Source organism: Bos grunniens, chromosome 7 (assembly GCF_055505025.1).
Source record: "Bos grunniens cultivar Pamir isolate PY7600 chromosome 7, Bosgru_T2T1.0, whole genome shotgun sequence".
In the NCBI taxonomy this organism is placed as follows: domain Eukaryota; kingdom Metazoa; phylum Chordata; class Mammalia; order Artiodactyla; family Bovidae; genus Bos; species Bos grunniens.
Genome location: NC_141171.1, coordinates 28561595 through 28583887, shown reverse-complemented (window position 1 = coordinate 28583887; position 22293 = coordinate 28561595). Strand labels below are relative to the sequence as shown.

General features: G+C 38.1%; 1 protein-coding gene across 11 annotated transcripts in view; it reads right to left on the bottom strand.

Annotated features, from left to right (window-relative positions):
- Nucleotides 1-22293, bottom strand: part of LOC147368971 (uncharacterized) — a 513832-nt gene that overhangs the window by 412663 nt on the left and 78876 nt on the right. Inside the window, exon 3 of one of the 11 annotated variants that reach the window (XR_015167019.1) lies at nucleotides 5777-6454. The exons of the other annotated variants lie outside the window; for them this stretch is intronic. The gene's annotated coding sequence lies outside the window, so the exon portion shown is untranslated. Of the gene's footprint in view, nucleotides 1-5776; nucleotides 6455-22293 lie in introns of those variants that run through there. 11 annotated transcript variants of the gene reach the window in all.

The window sequence follows — 22293 nt, the reverse complement described above, 5'->3', positions numbered from 1 at the left end:
TAGAAGGAAGGTGTTTGCTTAACTGGCTAGCTCATCTTCAGTCTCAGATATATCTTTCATCCCAAAATTCTTGCATTGCTATTTGTCTGATGATGAATTCCTTGCTAGACACTTTCTTTCCATGGACAACTAACCAATATATTTAATCTCTTCTTCCAAGAAAGAACATAAAACATAACATGACTTTTATACAGTATTTTTTATTTATAAAATTGACTTTTGCTTGAATGGACAGTTTTCCTCTTTGTATTTGATGCATACACCCAGGAACACAATCAGAAGATTTCTATTGATTGTTCTGAAGCAATTTAGTTCTGGTCATGGTTGTACTGGATTTGCAATTATACTGAGGAGAGGTATTATTGACTAGGCCTGGTGATTACCACACTGACATCAGATTCAGCCAGAGGTGAAACTAACCTATATCTCCATGTTGGTGTTCCTCTTATAAAAGATCTGCACTGATTCGTCTAAACCATAGAAGAACAACACATGAGGCTATGTTTTAGTCACAGCAATTTATTTCTCTATGCAGTTCATTTACTTTTGAGTATAAGCAACTTAAGGTACTGACTTAGGAAAGATATATATTGAGGAGGAAAGATATACATTGAGGAGGTTAATTATTGACCCATGACACATAGGCTTTTGTCTAGCAAAACAAATAGGTCTCCTTTTGTATTAAAACAATGGTTTGCAGACAGGTCTTATTAATAGATGGATTACTCTTGCATATGTTTACTCAGATTGAATGTGGTCTATTAAATAGTAAATCCATTTTTAATGTAAATTTAAATTTCTTGGTTTATGTAAAATAAATATATATGTAAGCCCGGTAGCAATAACAGTATGTTCATTCTTAGAAAACAGGGATGTTTTATACACACTAAACTCAGGTGTGATAGTTTTTGGTGAAAATTCAATGGAACATTTATGTAAATAAAAGTTACCTGGAACAAATATTTTCTTAAAATATCAAGCCTGATTATGCTGAAAAATGCACTAATGTACAATCCATTGGTCCATCTGCAGAGAAGGTTGGCTTAACTAGAGACAGCAGTGTATGCATAGAGAGATTAGGAAATGAAAAATATATTGTTCATACTTGGTATATGATTAACAAAAATGTGCAAGTAATTTGCTGAAAATAATTCCCAAATAGACATATTATGCTTTTTCATTTTCTACAATATGCTTACTTTTGTTTCGTGATTGAAATGAAAATGACCAGAGTAAACCATAAGGATATTTTAAATAAGACTCTCACATCTAGAACAAAAAGATATTCTTTACCAACAATTGATGCAATATATCCTCAGGTTTTATTTGTTCTAAAAAAACAAATAATGATTATCAAAATTTGAAAGTTTGACAGAGAAGCATTGTCAACCACGTCTGCCTACAGAAAAAAATTCATTTATTTGCAAATACAGACAAATTTGTTTTGTTTTGTTCACTTTTTGTAAACTCAAGTACTTTCAACTTAGACTGAAAGATTTATGCTTTTTCATTGTTTTATGAAGTATAGTTATTCTCATATCAATGTAATACCCTTAAATGGGTTGTATTTATATCTTTCTGGACAGAATTGACCTTACCGTAGAGTTTAGATAGTATAATTCTTCAATGGGAGATCCATCTAATATCTGAGAAATTCTTCACAGAACTAGAAGATTTTGACCTCGTGATATTTCTGATTTAATCTACCCAGCCACAAAAGCACTGGTTTAGAAATAGGCTTATTACGGAAGAAGTAGATCCACCCTCTCAATCTGTCAGTCTCTTACATCAGCTAGCCTGTTGAGAAATCTGCATTTGACACCTTTTGAGTTGACCAATATTTTAGAATCCTAGCTTTGAGGAGCTGGACCAGTTAATAAGAGATAAAGCAGGTTTCAATTATTTCAATATGGTCCAGTTGACATAGGGAAGAGAAATACTCAGTTCTGTGGTCAGAGGATACACAGAAATCTCTCCACAGTCATCTTGCGAAGAGTGCCTTTGGTCTCTCAGGGTGCCTTATAATAGAGTACAGATGGTCCCATACAGACCCGTCACCACCACTCAGAAAAACCCTGTTAATCAGGTGAGACATCAAAAGCATCAGCCCAACATCCAGGAGGAGAGCTGGCAGGGGCAGCCAGTGCCGCTGATTTGCACTTGCTAGGGTGAGATCCAGAAGGGAGGCTTTCTCTACTGACAGGCAGAGAACACTGAAGCTTGAGTAACTTGGGTGAGCAAAAGTTTTATCTGAAGTATTCAAAAAATGTGGGCAAAAGCAGATGTTTGGTTTAAAATTAAGTGCCTAAGAGGCTCAGTTCCTTGTCTTGTTTTTGTTGATAGGGTTGGGATGGTCAACTCAGAAAGAAGGGAACAAGTACATCCTATTTGAGACTCTTTTTACAATATTTGCAGAGATTTACTACGATTTCCAAAGGTCATGTAGGGAGCTATTAGATATAGGATATATAATCTCTCAAACTGTACTCTAAACTTCTGTCATTTAGCGATTATCATATTTCTTATCCATTCTGCACCATGTTTTTTAACCCATTTCTCACGCATTCTACAGAACACACAGGGGCCAATCTAGGAATGAATGTGAAATATAATTATTGAACAGCCTTCTTTACTAATGCTATCTTCTTTTGCTACAGAATGTTAATTACTTCTTGTCTGCACAGAAAATGCTGTTTTTTTTTTCTTTTCTGTTATATAGAATTGCCAGTTAAAAACAAAAGTTTGAAAGGAGTCAAAACACTAAAGTAAATTTAAAAAAGAGCCAACAAGAGACGTTGAGTAATTTTGAAAGAAACCATAAAGTTGAAATGAAATAACAATGGAAAATGGGACAAATAATCCATTTCTTCACCAATAAATGTAGATGCCTTTGACATGGTCAAAATAAATCACATCGATGACAGTGATATACATAATTATCTCAGCATTTTGATTTTTATTTCAATGATATTTCAGTGAATCATACTGTCTTGGGACAGCTCAATGCCTATGACATTTTCCTGACCATATAAAACTTTAAGCTTTACCTAGCAGCCAGAGAACAAAGAGAAATGCAAAGGCACAGATTTAACACTGAAAGTAAGAACTACCTCTAGGAAAATACTGGGCCTTTTTGAGTATAATATAGAAGTACAGACAGAAAAACATAAGGCACACTCTCTCTAAACACACACACAAGCGTACATATATATATTCACATACACATACGTACACACACATGTGTGTGTATATACGGTGTGTGTTAGTCACTCAGTCATGTCCAACTCTTTGCGACCCCATGGACTGTAGCCTGCCAGACTCTCTATCCGTGGAATTCTCCAGGCAAGAATACTGGAGTGGGTATCATCTCTTCTCCAGGTGATCTTCCTGACCCAGTGATCAAACCCAGGTCTCCTGCATTACAGGCCAATTCTTTGCTATCTGAGCCACCAGGGAAGCCCATATATGTATATGTGAAGTGAAAGTCACTCAGTCATGTCAGACTCTTTGCGACCTCACGGACTATAGAGTCCATGGAATTCTCCAGACCAGAATACTGGAGTGGGTAGCCTTTCCCTTTTCCAGGGGATCTTCCCAACCCAGGGATCGAACTCAGGTCCCCTGCATTGTAGACAGATTTTTTTTTACCAGCTGAGCCACAGGGAAGCCCATATATATGTATATGTCTGTATAAATAAAGATGTCATACTTTTAATTTAAAATATATAACTTAATGACTTTATGAAAGTCAGTATCACACACTAATCTGGTTTTGCCACAGTTTTAGGGAATGATAACTCTTACATATGCATAATTGATTTAGAATGTTTAATACAATGTTATATGAGATTGAACCAGATGGGCCTTTTCTTTATAAATTAGGTCCTTGGAAAATCTGAATACTTTTTGGAGAGACTCCTGAATATTCCCTCCAGCACATCTGCACATCCCCATTGTGTGCACGGGGCGGGGGGGGGGTGGCAGGTGACACCCAGACAGCAGTACTGCCGTGTCTCCTTGCCTTGTTTGCACAATGGCCACCACCATCTTCTGCTGTCCCTGCTTTGCCAAAGTTAGTGACTGAAATCAAAACGGGTGGGCCTGAGGAATGCTGAACCGAACTGTTGCTCATGTCATTAAAAACTCAGCTAGGCAGAAAGCTAGGAAGGGAACAGTTGACAAAGATAAAGCTGAGAGCTCTGTGGCTTATCCTTAATTAGGTGTTGGCATTGGTTCCTGTCAAACAAGGGGGAGAGTGTGTGTTGCAGACACTGACGCATACAGACAGCGCTAGTCACAGTTGGAGAGAACACGGGGTGCATTCAAGCTGGCACTGAAAGGGATTTAGATAAGTACTTGAGGGAACAAAAATCGAAAAAGGAGGGTGATAGCAATGGAAGCTTTAGATGAATTGCAACTGAGTGCACCTTTATTATAGCTTATCAGTCTCCAGACAGCTACAAACCAACCTTCCTAGTGCATTTCTCTTCGTGTTCTCCTGGATTAAAGGTCAAAGTAACTCAAATTTATGTTCTGTTGCCCTGTCTCAGTCTCTCCCTTTGCTCACCTATAGGTGCCACACATCTCGGGGATTGGAGATCCCTGGCATGAAGCTTCTAAAGGGCCTCTTCTCATTGGAAAGGTTCCATTGATTTAAAATAATTATATATGGGAAGAGGTTGCAAATAATGCAATATTAAAAGGTCACAAAAATCCTGCTGGCATAAATACATGCATGGCAATGGGCCAGCTCTAATCGCTCTTGTCCATAACTGCAGTTCTATCTTGCATCCATCTGATATATTCAAATAGCTAATATTCTGGTTTATTAGAACACTGTCTATATGTATTCTCAACATACACAAAAGCTGTGTGTTTTCATAATATGTATAAGCACTTCAGACGGTAAGCTGTGCACATTGCAGCTAGCAGATGGTAGCTCTTATCACAGATAAAAGCACATATATATGTTTCTGTAACGACACCCTCAGAGAGAACGGATAAGAGAAGAATCCTCTCCACATCACAGCTTACATTACCCATCTACTTAGCCAGCAAACAGCATATGTTTTACTGCTGTGGAAAGGCAGTGCTTGAGAGGAAAATATGATAAAAATAAACTCAGAAATAATCTTATGGATAAATACAAAAACGTGCTAATTGGAAGTTAGGTGTGCATGTGGAAGTTAGGTAGGGCAGAATTTATCATGTTCCAAAAGTGAGACAAAAAAAAAGTACATCATGGAATTGATTGCCGGATAAAATGTAGGATGTCCGGTTAATTCAAATGTCATACGAACAATGCATAAACAGTTAGTGTAAGTATATCCCAAATATTGCTTGCCTCGTAGCTCATGTAAAATTTGGGAGACACTTAGGCTAAATATCATGAATTCTATTTGAATACTTTTTTGACACCTGTCTACCTAAAATTCAAATTTAAATGGGTGCCTTATATTTTTATTTGCTAAATCTGACCACTACAGTCTTACTCTGCTGTTATTAAGGTTTTTAACCAATGCTCCCAGGGTTCCAGGCAAAGGTAAACCTTCAAAAAGCATGTCAATTCTGAAAGAATATGATTGCAGGCTCTTTCTGTGCACACAAAACCAGTAGGGGTCTTGAATGTTTATCTGCAAGATGCAGTCACTAAAAGCTAGTGTGTATAATTTAGGACATATATCTCTCCACCCTTCTATCCTCACCCCATAGAGTTTTAGATCCTGGTTTGGAACTATCTGCATAATTGTTTCACTTTGGCTCTATAACACAGCTCTTTTTCATTTATGAATTTGGTTTATTATTTCAGACTAAGATCTATTTGCACTCATAAAAAAAGGAGACAGACTTTAAACACTCCACATGTACACATTTGTGTTCTTAGGCTGAGATCGGCATTCAAACTGGAAGGTTAAATGGAGTTCAGATAATTTCTTTTTTTATCCTTTGCTCTGGCTTTTGTCTCCTGTCTTTCAGCAAAACTGAATAAAGATGTCTCCATTTTACACCAAAAGATTCAATTACTTCTCGAATGCTGGGTAAACATCTGCAGATGAACGATCTTAACAAATGTAGTTTGATTCCACACAAACTTATGTGACACTTTTGTTTTCTCTCTTCAAGAGCAGAGAATAGATTCAAGCCTGCTTTTCTGAGACTAAGCCTCCATGCCACGAGCACTGAATTTTTGGCAGGCAGCCAACCAATCTCTGTAGCCCAATGAAACTCTGATTCCATCTGCTCCAGCAGCGCAATATATTCCACTTCAGGTCAAAAGCAGGGAGCCAGCAGTATTAACATTACACTAATCTGTAAAGACATTTTCACTGGGCTAGATAGGCTAATGTTACACAGGCTTTCAAAGCTTCAAGAGCAACAGTAATTGTCAGGGGGAAACTCAGTGGGCAGTAGATTCTTGCTGAGAATATTCCAAGATGAGGCTAGATGAATGGTTCTAAAGAATGAAGGGAGAAAAATACCTCTTAAAAAAGGCAAGTCACTATCTTGTTAAGCAGGTGTTTTAAACACAACATTAAACCATATATTTAGCAATGCAAACTCTATCATTCTATTTTTCCTGTTTATTCCTGGGTCCCAAAACTAACGTACACACAATTACACACACACACACACACACACACACACACACAGCCTTGGAAGCCTACTAAATAATTGATGAAGACTACAATCTCCATTAAAAACCTAGATGGAAATAGATTGCTCTAAGCATAACCTTGGTGTTATGAAATCAGAACCATTCCAAGCTCTTAATGCATTTTTAAAAAGAAAAGTAAGCTTATGGCTAACTTCTCACCACCTCTCCCCATCCTTCTTTGCTATTCTGCTGCTTGTAGAAAACACGATCAGTTTGAGGATATGTAGCCCTGTAATCAATTGCTCATTAAGCATAACCTACCAAGGACTTTATTAAAGACCCTTGATGGAAAATATGCTGAAGGAAAATACTGTGAGGCAGATTAATGTATACAATGGAAATTTAATACCAGTAACAAAAACGGGTCTTTTTCATTTCCCTAGTTCTTTGGTTTGAGGGGAAAAGTACTTTAAGATTCATGCCTTCAGGCAGATCAGAAACCATTAAGAACTACATTTCAGGAAATTGTAATGAATAAAAATTCAATTTAGACTGCTTGACTTTCTTTGAGAATAAGAGGAAAAATGTTTGACTAGAAAAGAATTATTTGAAAATCTCCACAATTAGGAAGTACACAGATATGTTTCTGCTATAATTTAAAGTTATGCAGAGTTGACCTGAAAGACTGCTTTGTGCTAGAATAATAGATTTCCCTCTGCTTGGAAGTATGCTGTCTCTATAATGTAAAAAGTAGCAAAACATACATAATTTCAATTTTCTTTCCTTATAATGTAAGTGAATACTTAGGGTTATATATTTTGAAGTTTCCCACCCATGTTCCTTTAAAAAAAAAAAAAAACTAAATATGAAAGTTGTTTGGAAATGAGTAAAACCATTGGACTTTTCAATCTTCAAAAATAATAAAGAAAAATTGGCAAGCATTTTTATTGTACTGGTTTAACACTTACTGCTTCTCTATATTCCTTGTCATAAAAATTTGCTAATAAAAAGGAACTGAATTTGGAACCGAAGAATCCCCTTCCTTTTTTAAAAAAAAATAGTTCCTACTCTAAATGGAAAATTCATATAGGGAACAGATGAATGAATATGCATGAGTCTTCATGCATTGATATACATATGATTTCTCCTCTACAAAGACTGGTTTGGAAGACTTTGTTATCTGACCAGAAAAGCCTGTAGTAAGTTGAGATAAAGGAGACTGACTCCAATCCCCTCAGCCTTTGCAATTGCTTTATATTCTAATCACTGCACTAAGCATCTGTCCCCGGCAGGCAGCTTGTTCAATCTAGCAGATAACGAATGCAGCCCGATGGAGGCTGTGCTGGCCCTTCCCTACGCGCGAGGAGCTAGTGTTCCATTCCTCTGATTAAACAGGCAGTGGGAAAGCGCTCTCAGAGCTGTAATTGCCTCCGTTATGAAACATCTTCACCTGTTAGCCAAAGCTAAGTTGAATCACAGCAGAAATTATTAACAGTGGCTGTTTTCAAGCCAGCTTAATTTGAGCTGATGCTGCTGTTCACTTAACACAGATGAATAGGTGTGCAGGACAAGAGCCTAAGCGGAGATGACACCCCAATGAATATTTGCTCCCAGCCCTGCTGCGAGGAGCTGGCTTGCACAACAACAGACAATTGTTAAAAAGTACAAGGGAGGGGAGCATTGGACAGGACCCACTCCTCCACCGTCACCTTCTGTACTCAGGAGAACTTTCTAACGCATGGCAGCTTTTGACAGCTAAATCATTTCTGCAATTAGTTTCCACAAGTGTTGGCAAGCACAAACTATTTTTGGGGGGGCTGTGCACGATGGTATGGGGAACAGTGCCTGGCTTAAAACATGGCCAGAAACTCTCTTTTCAGAGAACTGAACAGGCATTAAAATTTAATGGTCTGCTTTCATTTTCTCTGCAGTGTGCTTCAGGATGATTATAAATTACAGCATTCTGCTTACTTTTGACGGAAGTCATGTATCAGCATTTGATTTAGAAGCAATGTGTGCTTGACATATGAAACACATCTTGCAGAAGTGATTTATCACAGAGCTGTTTTTTTGTTTGTTTCCTAAGAAAAGAGCTGCGCAGGGAAGGGCAGCACTGTGATGGTGACAGCCATCCTCATAGTAGGGGTGTGACTGTGACTTCAGACAGTGTCTGAAAAGTCTGAAAATTCTGAATATATCTTATTTTCCAAACTGAGAAATCTTTTTGCTTGTCCTCTAAAGCTCAACATTATTCCTCAAAATCTCACTCTATTAAAAAATTTTTTTTTCTGGATAAAGATGAGCAAAGCATTACTGGATATGGGAATCATTTTTCAAAGTTGGGTGGGGTGTCATAGGCAAGATGCTCTCCTATAATCCCAGGCTAGTTTGGGAAGCTGCTGGCTTGCAGGGTCTCTGATACAATATGATTGGCTGAGGAGAGAGAGAGAGCAGATGGGGGATTTTTCGGTTTGGATGGGTGTGGGGCTAGAGGTTTGGAACAAATAGACAATGCCTGATTCTTCTGTTAGCTGGTATATTTCTTTACCCTTGAGGTTATGTCTTCTGGTGCACCGAGCTGCAACATAGCCAATCCATTCTTATCAGCGTTTCTTTATCATCTGCTCTGATGGCTGCAGCCAAAACAATTGTGTGGGAACCTATACGCTCACCAAGTGGTTTAATCAAACAATTGGCTGGTGACCATGTTCTATCTATCAAGTCTGATTAATAATTATAACAGAGTTGAAGAAATTTCACATATTATTTCAAAATCACACTTCATGGCATAAGGTATAACCTGGAAATACATTTCCCTTCTTTGTCTGTTATTTATCCTTGTAAAACTAAGCTTACCCTCTCACCTCATATCCTCTGGGTAGTTTCCTCAACACTTGCAGTTAGTAATTCATGACCCTATCTTTTTAGACAGTTTTTTTCTAATTCTTTCAACACAATTACCTATGGTCTTCCTCTGCTGCTCCCTATGCTATTTTCTAACATTCAACTTTTAACCTCAACTTCTTCTCCTCAGATGTTAGTACAAATCTGGCATAAACAGACTTTCCATAAAACTTTTGAGTAAATAAATGTTGAATGAATGGAAGTGTAAATGAATCTGTATTTCAGGTCAAATAAAGAAGTGAGAGTGTACTGCAGAACTGTCAATATATATTCCTCTCATATGGGTTTCTTCTTTCTACAGGGGAAAAGAAAGTCTAGTTTTTAGCTGAGGACATGGCTTTCTGGAATAAAGACTTTATTTTTCAGCTTGCTTTGCTGCTAAGTATGACCATTTTCTATATCAGTTAACGGGAGGTAGGTAGAAATGGTATGGTAATTCAAGAGGTGACTTTGATCATGGCTGGAAAGAAACTGTAATGGCTAGAGTGCTAGCAGTCATTTTGGAGTCTAAGGTCCTTCTGGGATTAAAATTCCTGTCCAGCAGAGCAACAAGGTATAAGGATTTAGAGACTTGGACACGACAGAAACTATGTTGGTGCTGGGCTAATTACTTTCAGGTGCCTTGAATATGCAAAGGGAAAAAACCCTTCAAATTATGTGTGAATTGAAATCCTTACTATGGTTTACCAGTAGTACCTGCTACATAATTTGCAAGATTTAGAACAAGTAATTTTTAAACAGGGTGACAATATATAGTCTTGTCACACTCCTTTCCCAATTCTGAACCTGTATGTAGGTCAAGAAACAACAGTTAGACCAGACATGGAAAATGGACTGGTTCCAAATTGGGAAAGGATTATGTATGACAAGGTTGTATATTATCACCCTGCTTAAATAAATACTTATATGCAGAGTACATCTTGTAAAATGACAGACTGGATGAATGAATCACAACCTGGAGCCAAGATTGCTAGGAGAAATAACAACTTCAGATATGCAAGTTGTTGATATTTCATTCTAATGGCAGAAAGTGAAGAGGAACTAAAGAGCCTCTTGATGATAGTCAAAGAAGAGAGTGAAAAAGCTGACTAAGATCAAGGCATCCAGTCTCATTATTTACGGCAAAGAGAAGGGGGGAAAGTGGAGTAGTGACAGATTTTATTTTTTGGGCTCCAAAATCATTGTGGATGGTGACTGCAGCCATGAAATTAAAAGATGCTCCTTGGAAGGAAAGCTATGACAAACCTAGACAACATATTAAAAAGCAGAGACATCATTTTACTGACAAAGGTCCATATAGTCAAAGGTATGGTTTTTCCAGTAGTCATGTATGGTTGTAAGGGTTGGATTATAAAGAAGGCTGAGTACCAGGAACTGATGCTTTTGAATTGTGGTACTGGAAAGACTCCTGAGAGTCCCTTAGACAGCAAGGAGATCAAACCAGTCACTCCTAAAGGAAATCAACCCTGAATATTCATGGAAGGACTGATGCTGAAGCTGAAGCTCCAATACTTTGACCACCTAATGGAAAGAGCTGGCTCACTGGAAAAGACCCTGATGCTGAGAAAGATTGAAGGCAAAAGGAGAAGGGGATGGCATAGGATGAGATAGTTAGATAGCATCACTGACCCAATGGACATGAATTTGAGCAAACTCATGGAGATAGTGGAGGACAGAAGAGCCTGATGTACTTTGGTTCATAGGGTTGCCAAGAGTCAGACACAACTAAGTCACTGAACAACTACAACAATTTTTGAACAGAGGAGTTTGTTTAAAAATCATTGAGAGTTTTCAAGGCAGCAACAGCAGAGATAAAAGCTAGTGTGGAGCCCTTTTATGCTTAGGAAGCTTGTCTCATTTTTTACCAAATCCTTCCTTACCCACTGAAATTTCTTTAGCCACATTGGCCTTGTTTTTGCATCCTGACTACGTTAGACTCTCCTGCTCTGGACATCTGTGCTTGGCCATTCTAAGCCAGGGATAACTCTGCCACAGTTAACAGCAATATTCATATGACCTATGCTGGCCTCTACTCAACATCACAGTTTAGAAAAGTTGTTTGCAATACCTCTCCATCCCTAGTATCATTGTGTATTCTTATTTCTACAGTAGCATACCTATGCCATTTCCTGATTTTATTGCTTTCTTAAGTGTTTCTTTTTAAAATTACCCAATCCTCTTGATTCTAAAGCAAGCTTCCTGAGGGTAGGTGTTTTCTGTGTCCTATTCACCAATAAATAAAGACAATCTCAAGCACATGGGTATTTGATCTATATCATTTGATCTAGATATTGATCTAGATCAAGAGTACATTTCTTGATGCTTTTTAAAAACATTTTATCAATTTATCCTATAATTACTTGATTTTCTGTTTGGTTACATGGAAGTGGACCTGCAAAGACAGAGATCATTTGTGTAAATATTTCCCAAACTTGTCAGATACGTGAAAAAGGAGGGATTTCCTCTCTGCTGGACCTCTGTTTGTACTGCAGTTAACACACACACCCACACAACCCTGTGAAGCAAAACGACCTACCCCTGTCTACACTGACATGACTACATCAAGTGTTCCTTTTCTTCACTGATCTTTTTAAATCACTTAAGTCATGTCTGACTCCCTGTGACCCCATGGATTGTAGCCCTCAAGACTTCTCTGTCCATGGGATTTCCCAGGCAAGCATAATGGAATGCATTGCCATTTCCTTCTCCAGGGGATCTCCCTAATTCCAGGATCAAACCCACATCTGGTGCATCTCTTGCATTGGCCAGTGGATTCTTTACCTTAGAACCACCAGGGAAGCATTTTCTTCATTAAGATAACTTTACTATTCTAGGAGAGTCTGCCCAGACAAATAACTTGACTGTTCATCATAGGAAATTTCTGAATACCCAACCACCATTCAATAGAAAGCATCAATATAAGATTTTACCCATAGAGAGTTTGGATCTCTTTCCTCAAAAATCCTTACTGGATATTTCTAATATCAAGTCTAAACTTTATATCATGATCCTTACCCAATCCAATCAAGTCCCTGCATGGAAAATCCACTAACACCAAACTTTCCATTCTCAATAAATCCTGACTTGGCCCTTCATCTCTAAGATGCTACCAAAGCTAAGTTAGTGTTATCCATTCCTGTGATCAGCACCTCAACTTTATCTTCTCAAAAGCTTATGTTGCTGATATTTGGGGAGCCAGCATTTTATAACTCTAATGCAATTCTTTGAGTATGGGTTTATCTCCCACACTGCAGGTGGATTCTGTACCAGCTGAGCCATAAGGGAAGCCCTTGATTATTTAGAAGTTTCAATTATTCAGAGATATAAAGTGTTTTTTCTCTTGAGAAGGGCTTTTCCTTACAAGCATATCAAGGTTAAAAGTTTACATAAATAGTGACATATAATGATTTCATGTGAGTCAGAGAGCAAACAAAACATATTTCCATGCTGTCACTGTTCAGTATGGCAGTCATTAGACATATGTATCTATTGAGAATTTGATATGTGCTTTGTCTGAATTGAGATATGACATTAAGTGCGAAATATATCCCAGATTTCAATGACTTAGTATAGAAAAAAGAATTTAAAGTATCTAATTAATAATTTTTATATGATTATACGTTGAAATGTAGTATTCAGGATCTAATGTGCTACAGGACACAATATAATATTTGGATATAATTTATAATATATGTAAGATTAGGACTTCCCAGATGGCAGTAGTGGTAAAGAACCTGCCTGCCAATGCAGAAGGTGTAAGAGACATGGGTTCTATCCTTGGGTTGGAAAGATCCCCTGGAGGAGGGCACGGCAACCCACTCCAGTATTCTTGCCTGGAGAATCCCATGGACAGAGGAGCCAGGTGGGTTACTGTCCATAAGGTTGCAAAGTCAGACATGACCGAAGCAACTTGGCAAAGTACACACATATATGAATTAAAGGTAATATATGATATGCTATTAATTTTAACCATTTCTTTACACTTTTAAAAATATGGGAGCTAAAAACTTTAAATGATATATATGGGCTTTATTATATTTCTATTGGAGAGTTCTGTTATCTCTCTAGTTAAAAAAGACAGAGGAAAGAAAAAAAAAAACCCTGACAAACTGCATTATCAATAAAGAGGCAAATATATATATTTTTTTTTTTCCTCTTGTAATGACTTACTTCTCCAATGTTAGTTACTTATTTAAAGATCCTTACCACTACAACCAGAGATAGTGTTTTCAACACATAAAATACTTGTTTTAAGTGGTATTTCTTGGTCTACTGGAAAGCATTAAGAGGAATTACCTTTAAAAGTTGAAAAGCAATTACAAATTGTTTTACTTTAGAATTAAATTTTAGAGGAAACTTTTCCACAGTTGGCTTTATAAGAGACATTTCAACAAACAGAGTAAGTAAGGAAGCCCAAGTGTTAATCCGAGTCTGTGGAAAACAGCCAGACAGATCTGTGACTGAACAATGTAATTCAATTGTACTAAGAAGCAGATGTAATCTGTAATTTTTCTCTACAACTGGCTCTTTTGTCTGGAGAATGATGCCTGGCTAATGTCCTTTTTGTTGACTGTAGAGGAAATATGCATATCTCCCTTCTATCCTATTGTGTGCTTGAAAACTCTGAACCTGATGTGTTAGAACATTGGGGATGGGGTACAATTGCTTCTTGAAAGACACTTTTGAAAGTTTGACCCTAACTTTTGACTAGGATGAAAGAGAGATGAGACAATCTCAGGACCACTCTCAAAAGCTAAAACAGGAACAAGATAAGGACTAGGGTCAAATGTTGTTGACGTGAGGTAAAAGAAGAGAGAGACACTTGTAAGGAGGAGATGTGAATAAATAAATGTCCTACAGAGGAGGCAACTTTATTCTTTATCACTGAGAACAAGGAAACGCCACTTCACTGCCATTGAATCCTCTACAATACGAGACCGAAGAGTTAGACCATATAGCTTCCTGTCAGGTGACTAAGATCTCATTTCATTTTAATGCATAAGCTTTGTGAGTTTTATCCTCCTTCAGAGTCCCTTATCCCCTGAAGTTGTTTTCATGTTTGACAATAGTTTCTAATGTTATATTCTCACATGTTGACAATGTAACATAAAAGTTTTAACAATATTTAGATTTACTGTAAACTATTCCCATTTATAATTCTTCTCAAGCTTTAAACAGAAAAATAGAGAATGTTTTAGGACAGCAGGATATAGTAGCTTTGAATTTTGACCCTTCAGTTCAGCCATATTTGGCAGTTGAATAACTCTGTGATGTAACTTCCTTTATATTATTTTCTTGGTATAAGGAATCAGGAAAAGAATGCTTTAGAGTTTTATACAAAAATATTTTCCATTTTTTTTCAAGGAGCAAGAAACATTGGAACTCATTCAGAAAATATTATTTGTAAAAATTGTCTAGGTGATTTAAGAATTTAGCACAGAAAGCTGGGGGAAAACTATAATATACATAAAACATGAAAAAATGATTACTTATGACAAGAAGAGAAGTGAAAGGCAAAGGAGAAAGGGAAAGATATACCCAACTGGATGCAGAGATCCAGAGAATAACAGGGAGAGATAAGAAAGGCTTTTAAAGGGAACAATGCAAAGAAATAGAGGAAAACAATAGAACGGGAAAGACTAGAGATCTCTTCAAGAAAAATGGAGATGCCAAGGGAACATTTCCTGCAAAGATGGGCACAATAAATGACAGAAATTGCAAGGACCTCACAGAAGCAGAAGAGATTAAGAAGAGGTGGCAAGAATATACAGAAGAACTATACAAAAAGGGACTTAATGACCCAGATAACCATGATGGTGTGGTCACTCACCTAGCGCCAGACATCCTGCAGTGTAAAGTCAAGTAGGCCTTAGGAAGCATTACTACCAACAAAGCTAGTGGAGATGATGGAATTCTAGCTGAACTACTTCAAATCCCAAAAGATGATGCTGTGAAAGCACTGCACTCAATATGCCAGGAAATTTGGAAAACTCAGCAGTGGCCACAGGACTGGAAAAGGACAGTTTTCATTCCAACCCCAAAGAAAGACAATGCCAAAGAATGTACAATGCCAAACTACTGTACAATTGTGTTCAGTTCACATGGTAGCAAGGTAATGTTCAAAATCCTTCAAGCTAGGCTAGCATATGAACCAAGAACTTTGAGATGTACAAGCTGGATTTAGAAACAGCAGAGAAATCAGAGATCAAATTGCCAGCATCCTTTGGATCATAGAAAAAGCAAGGAAATTAAAAAAATATATATATATATATATTTCTGATTCATTGACCATGCTAAAGCCTTTGACTGTGGATCACAACAAACTGTGGACATTTCTTAAAGAGACAGGAATACCAGACCACTTTACATGTCTCCTAAGCTCAATGAGCTGTCTCCTAAGAAATCTGTATGCAGGACAAAAAGCAACAGTTAGAAATGGACATGGAACAATGGACTGGTTCAAAACTGGGGAAGGAGTACATCAAGGTTCCATATTGCCACCATGCTTATTTAACTTATATGCAGAGTACATCATGGATAATGCCAGGCTGTATGCATCATAACCTGGAATCAAGATTGCCAGGAGAAATATCAACAACCTCAGACATGCAGGTGATACCACTCTAATAACAGAAAGTGAAGAACAAAAAAGCCTCTTAATGAGGGTAAAAGAGGAGAGTGAAAAAGCTGGCTTAAAACTCAACATTAAAAAATAGTAAGATCATTTCATCTGGTCCCATCACTTCATGACAAATAGTTGGATAAAATGTGGAAACAGTGTCAGACTTCATTTTCTTGGGCTCCAAAATCATGGGGGATGGTGATTGCAGCCATGAAATTAAAAGATACTTGCCCCTTGGAAAGAAAGCTATGACAAATGTAGACTGCACATTAAAAAGCAGAGACATAACTTTGTCAACAAAGGTCTATATAGTCAAAGCTATGGTTTTTCCAGTAGTCATGTATGGATGTGAAAGTTTGGCAATAAACAAGGCTGAGGGCCAAAGAATTGACGCTTTTAAACTATGGTGCTGGAGAAGTCTCTTGAGAGTCTCTTGGACTGCAAGGATATCAAACCAGTTAGTCCTAAAGGAAATCGACCCTGACTTTTTGTTGGAAGGACTGATGCTAAAGCTGAAGCTCCAACACTTTGGCCACATGATGAGAAAAGCCAACTTATTGGAAAAGACCTTGATGCTGGCAGAGATTGAGTACAAGAGGAGAGGAGGGAGACTGAGGATGAGGTGGTTAGGTAGCATTGCTGAGCGAATGAATATGACTTTGAGCAGTCTTTGGGAGGTAGTGAAGGACAGGGTAGCCTGGTGTGCTGCAGTTCATGGGGTCACAAAGAGTTGGACATAGCTTAGTGACTGAACAACAACAACAATGACATTGAGTCTCTGGAGCTGGTCTTTGTCATTAAAGATGAATAGTTATTACTTCCTAATTCTGATTGCTTTCCTAAAAATGATCTACTACATATAGTAAGGATAGACCCAAGGTTTCAATACGCAAATTTCTCCAGAGATCAAATTTCTGGAGCAGAAAAATTGTGTGTACAGCAGAGGAGGTATCTGTGGTTCTTTCAAAGGGGAGACTACAACTAAGAAGATGTGCTGACGACAACCTATGTTTCAAAGTCAAATAAAAAGTATCACAGTAAATAATGGTGGCATTTAGAAATCCTTTTCTCAACTGTGCACTTAATCTTTTAAGATTAAGAACACTATTTTAATGCTTTTTTTTAGAAGAAAAAACTGCATTTCTATTTGTGCTACCTTTATCTTTTATCTGTTTATCCTATTGCTATCTGGAGGCCTTGACTTCCCTGAGGTTTTGAGAGAAAGACTTCAGACGGTGTAGGGAAAAAGTGATTTGAAGTCTGAATATGAATCTCATATATTGTTATTTTTATAAAATCAATGAACTAACTCTAGGCTTTATCTGTATGAAATAATTTAATTGCAGTGGAGAGAAAACCAGACCAAAATGGGTGTAAGTGTAAAAGTAATTTATTGACCTATGTAACTGAAAAGCCTCATTTGTCACTGTAGATGAGATTTCATATAGCAATTCAAAAGCTGTCACAAAAGATCTCCAATTGTCCCACTAAGTCATAGAACTGCTGCTTCTTTTGAAGACCTCAGGGCTTCCCTGATAGCTCAATTGGTAAAGAATCTGCCTGCAATGCGGGAGACCTGGGTTCGATCCCTGGGTTGAGAAGATCCCTTGAAGAAGGGAAAGATTACTCACTCCAGGATTCTGACCTGGAGAATTCTGGTTCATTGTCAAGAGTTGGACACGACTGAGCAACTTTCATGCTCATGCTCATGCTTGAAGACCTCAAATCACCATACCAACATTTTCAATGAAGGGGAAAACCTTTTAGGATGACTCCCAGGAAAATTAGTCTTTGTCCCAGTGTTATGGGCTGAACTGTGTCCTCCTAAAATTCATATGTTGAAGTCCTAACCCCAAGTAAATCAGTATATGTACCTTTATCTGGAGATAGGTCTTTAAAAAAGTAATTAAGTTAAGGTAAGGTCATTTAGGGAGAACCCTAATCCAATATTACTGGTGTCCTTATAATAAGAGGAAATTGGGAGACAGAAACACACAGAGAGAAGATTATGTGGAGACAGAGGTGATGAACACTTAAAAGGAGAGAAGTTTCAAGAGAAAATAAACCTGCCAACACATTGATTTCAGACTTCTAGCCTCTAGAATTATGCAAAGATAAATAAGTCACCCAATCTTAATTGTATGTTGAGATTACTGTGTGTTAATACAGTAGCTCCATTAAAGAAACCCAGAATCCCTGCCAAAAGCTCTGAAGGTCACTTGCTTAGGTCATGTGCCACCCCTGAACATTATGACCATCAGCATTAAATAGTGGATTAGCTTGGGTCAGCCAAGGTTTGCCCCTGAATCTGGGGCAGAGGAGGGGCTCTTTGCCAGCAAAAACACAGGACTGAGACTTGAGGGCTTTCTCTACTCCATAGTTTTGTTCTTAGAACTTGTAAATTGTTTTAAGCTATAATCTATCTGCTAACATAGGTCTTCCCTTAATCATATTCTTATTTTAATCCAGGTACTTGGGGCGTTTCTTGCAGAGCCTGAAGTTACAGTCTAGGACTAATAATAGAAAAGACTCAGTAATTAACTGTATTCAATATGCTGGCAAGAGCCATTTGTGAAGATTTTACTGAAGGACTGTATGAGGAAATGGGAGGTCAATATTGTTCATGGTACAGCAAACACCTTAATGCAATTCCTTCCAACCATCTTCTCACTTTCTGACCCCCTCTGCCCTCTGACCCAGCACCTGCTGCCTTCATCATTCCAATTGCTGAGTCTTTTTCCAGAGTGTCCACATGGGGGTCTCTCTCCTCCCTTCAGTTCTTTATCCAATCGCATCTTATCTGTGAGGGCTTCTTTGATGAGAGTATGCTCTTTCTCTCTTTCCTATTTAATTTTCTTCCATTTTCCTTTCCTCTAGATTTCCTTGTTTATAGGTTTACTATCTGCCTCTCTCCTTTAGACAACTCCATGAGTGTGGACATTTTGTCTGTTCTATTTCCAGCTGTAGCCTTCCTTATTTAAAATCTTGTCTAGAAAATATAAGTCATGCAGTACATTTTTTGTTGTTGAATGAACATATTTTATTTTTCTCATAAGTTTCTCTTCAGTAGCCAGTCATTAGGTCTCCTACAGTTGATGCCTCCTCAACATGCTTCCCAAATATCCTCCATGGTTTCTAAGATTGAATTTCTTTAGAAAGCAGTAGGATAGTGTTAATTATATATACACGTACGTATAAATAGCACATATATATGACACGAACCTAATGTTTTCCTACATCTCCTTCAGTCAATATCAAAGAGAAGTCACAAAAATCAAATTACAATATTGAGGTATTTTTCCCCAGGGGAATGTTTGTCATTCTGAGATTTCTTTTACACTTTGAGTTCATGTGCTTTTCTTTGTAGAAGACTCAATTTTTTTTTTAACATGGCCATATGTTTTATATAATCTGCCCCCCCTCTATCCCATCAATTTTAACTGCTTGCCATTTTTTCTCTCATACTCTTTTTTTCTTTTTTTGCCATCCATGCTGGCTTCTTTCTTCTTCGAATGCACAGTGTCCCTTATATTCCCTAGAGCAAGACAGAGAGTTTGAAGACGAGGCTGAACATTCACGCCGGCTTTTGTGCTTAGAGTTCAAACCCTTGAGCTGCCCCACACCACACCAATACCCCTCTGCCTCTAAGATATGAAAATAGGATGATGCAGAATTAGCTTCATGAAAATCTAATGAATCATATATATTCATTAGATATACAAAGAAGCAAAAATCATGAATTTTATGACACTCTTTTGGTGCTTAGGTCAGATTGTTTGCCTGTTAGAGGGAAGGAGCCAGGAAATTTGAATAAACATGAGGCTGTATAGCATGGCTTTCCTAACTGAGTCTTTTGAGAAGTGGATAGTCTTGGTGCCCATTACTGTTGCTGCTGCTAAGTCGCTTCAGTCGTGTCCGACTCTGTGCGACCCCATAGACGGCAGCCCACCAGGCTCCCCTGTCCCTGGGATTCTCCAGGCAAGAACACTGGAGTGGGTTGCCATTTCCTTCTCCAATGCGTGAAAGTGAAGTTACTCAGTCATGTCCAACTCTCAGCGACCTATTATTATTCCACCAAAAATGGCCGCCATCACATATGAATAAAGCCAGCATTAGAAATGCTAGTACTTGAAAGAGTCCTGTTTCACTTTCTTGGATTTCAAAGGTGACACAGCACTTTTAACATGCCAACCAGTAGCTAAGACTGTAGCCACCCATATCTGTGCTACAGGGGAACCAGGGTTACCAGGCAGAGGAAAATCCTTCTGACACACAGGCCCTCTCATATGCAGCCAGCTTTGGCTGTAATACTTGTCCTGTCCTCAATTGACCTCTAGAAGCCTGTTAACACTTCCATGGGCTTCTAAACTTCCTGAAGGCAATGATACAGTTTACCTCAGTTACAACTCTATCTTCAGTGGCCACCCTAACCCCTTGTACATTATAGGCACATAATTATTTCTTAAATTTATGAATGCATCCTACATAGAACTAGTTTTATACAATGAGTAAAATTGACAATAGAAATTTTGACATTTTTAAAAGGTTTTACAAGGTTTGTGAGAGTGGGACTATAAAGAAAGCTGAGTGCTGAAGAATTGATGCTTTTGAACTGTGGTGTTGGAGAAAACTTTTGAGAGTCCCTTAGACTGCAAGGAGATCAAACCAGTCAATCTGAAAGGAAGTTAGTCCTGAATATTCATTGGAAGGACTGATGCTGAAGCTGAAGTTCCAATACTTTGGGCATCTGATGCAAAGAACTGACTCTTTGGAAAAGATCCTGATGCTGGGAAAGATTGAAGGTGGGAAGGGAAGGGGACAACAGAGGATGAGATGGTTGGATGGCATCACTGACTCGATGGACATGAGTTTGAGTAAGCTCCGGGAGTTGGTGATGGACAGGGAAGCCTGGCACGCCACAGTCCATGGGGTCGCAAAGAGTTGGACACGATTGAGCAACTGAACTGAACTACAAGGTTTATACATGTGTGAAGAATCTTTACTGCAGTCAGGTACTGTGACACACACAAGTCACAGAAGGTATGAAAATACTTCCGTTTTCAATAAGCCACTATCATAATATCAATACATTGCAAATCATATAAACTAAAACAAGTAATTTCTTTAGCATATATCATTTGCTGTACTTTATAAAAAATGTCCTGCTTATTACAATACCCATTGTAGGTAACACTACATCTAGTTTTTCTGCTAAGGCAAGGACACTAAGTCTCATTAGAGTTAAGGACCTTCACCAAGTTCACACTGTTGGTCAGGTTTCTCAGCTGTAATTAAGTATACTGTGCTCTTCCTGGTATACAGCAACAGCTTTGCTGCAGGGTAACTGATGTGGCCATCCCTATGCCTGTGAAATTGCAGCTCAAAAGATGAAAAAGACAGCCCCATAACCCAGAAAATCAGAAGGGCTGATATGAACAGAGCAGAGGGTGCTTTGAGCTGAGGGTTGAGAAAAGAGAATGACTCAAAAGCAGCTGGGAGGGGAGTTTTGGGAGCAGCATCCTATCACCAGGAAAGCTATTCTCTGGGCATGCCTGGGTACCAAAGAACAGCTTTAGAACCTTTTAGCTAGATCTGAGATAGAATGGTGAAAGCTTTCTATGTCAGATGATATCCTAGTCTTCTAAATTAAAGAAACAATTTCCCGAATTTTATCCTTTCACTGCTTTTTTTTTCTTCTTTTATCTTGATTAGGTTTTATTTCTGATCTCCTTTGTAGTGATTCTGGGACCAACTGCTCAAAGGAGCCTGTAAGGAAGATCCATGTCTTGGTTTTGCTGGGCTGTATAAGATTAAGTTCCTACCAGAGTGGTTAAAACCACCCTTCACCATGTCCCCCAATTAAATATGACTCAAAAGTAGGATTAAAGACAAGAACAAGAACCTGTCTTCATTTCTGGGAAACAGAAACAGGCTACAGACTAATGTGAATCTAGAGGAACTGAGGAGACCTGGAAGCATTCAAGGAACACTTGAGATGGGTTGAAGTGACTGGGTCTGGTGGCTCAAGTGGACAAGCTTAGTCTTTGAAGGTCTCATATTCCTTCCTTCCTTCACTCATTATTTTTATGTGTTGAATATAAAAGGAAGAAAAAAATGAATTCTAATAGAGATAAGGAGTATGATCACTATGGGTTTAGTGGTGAAAGAGAGC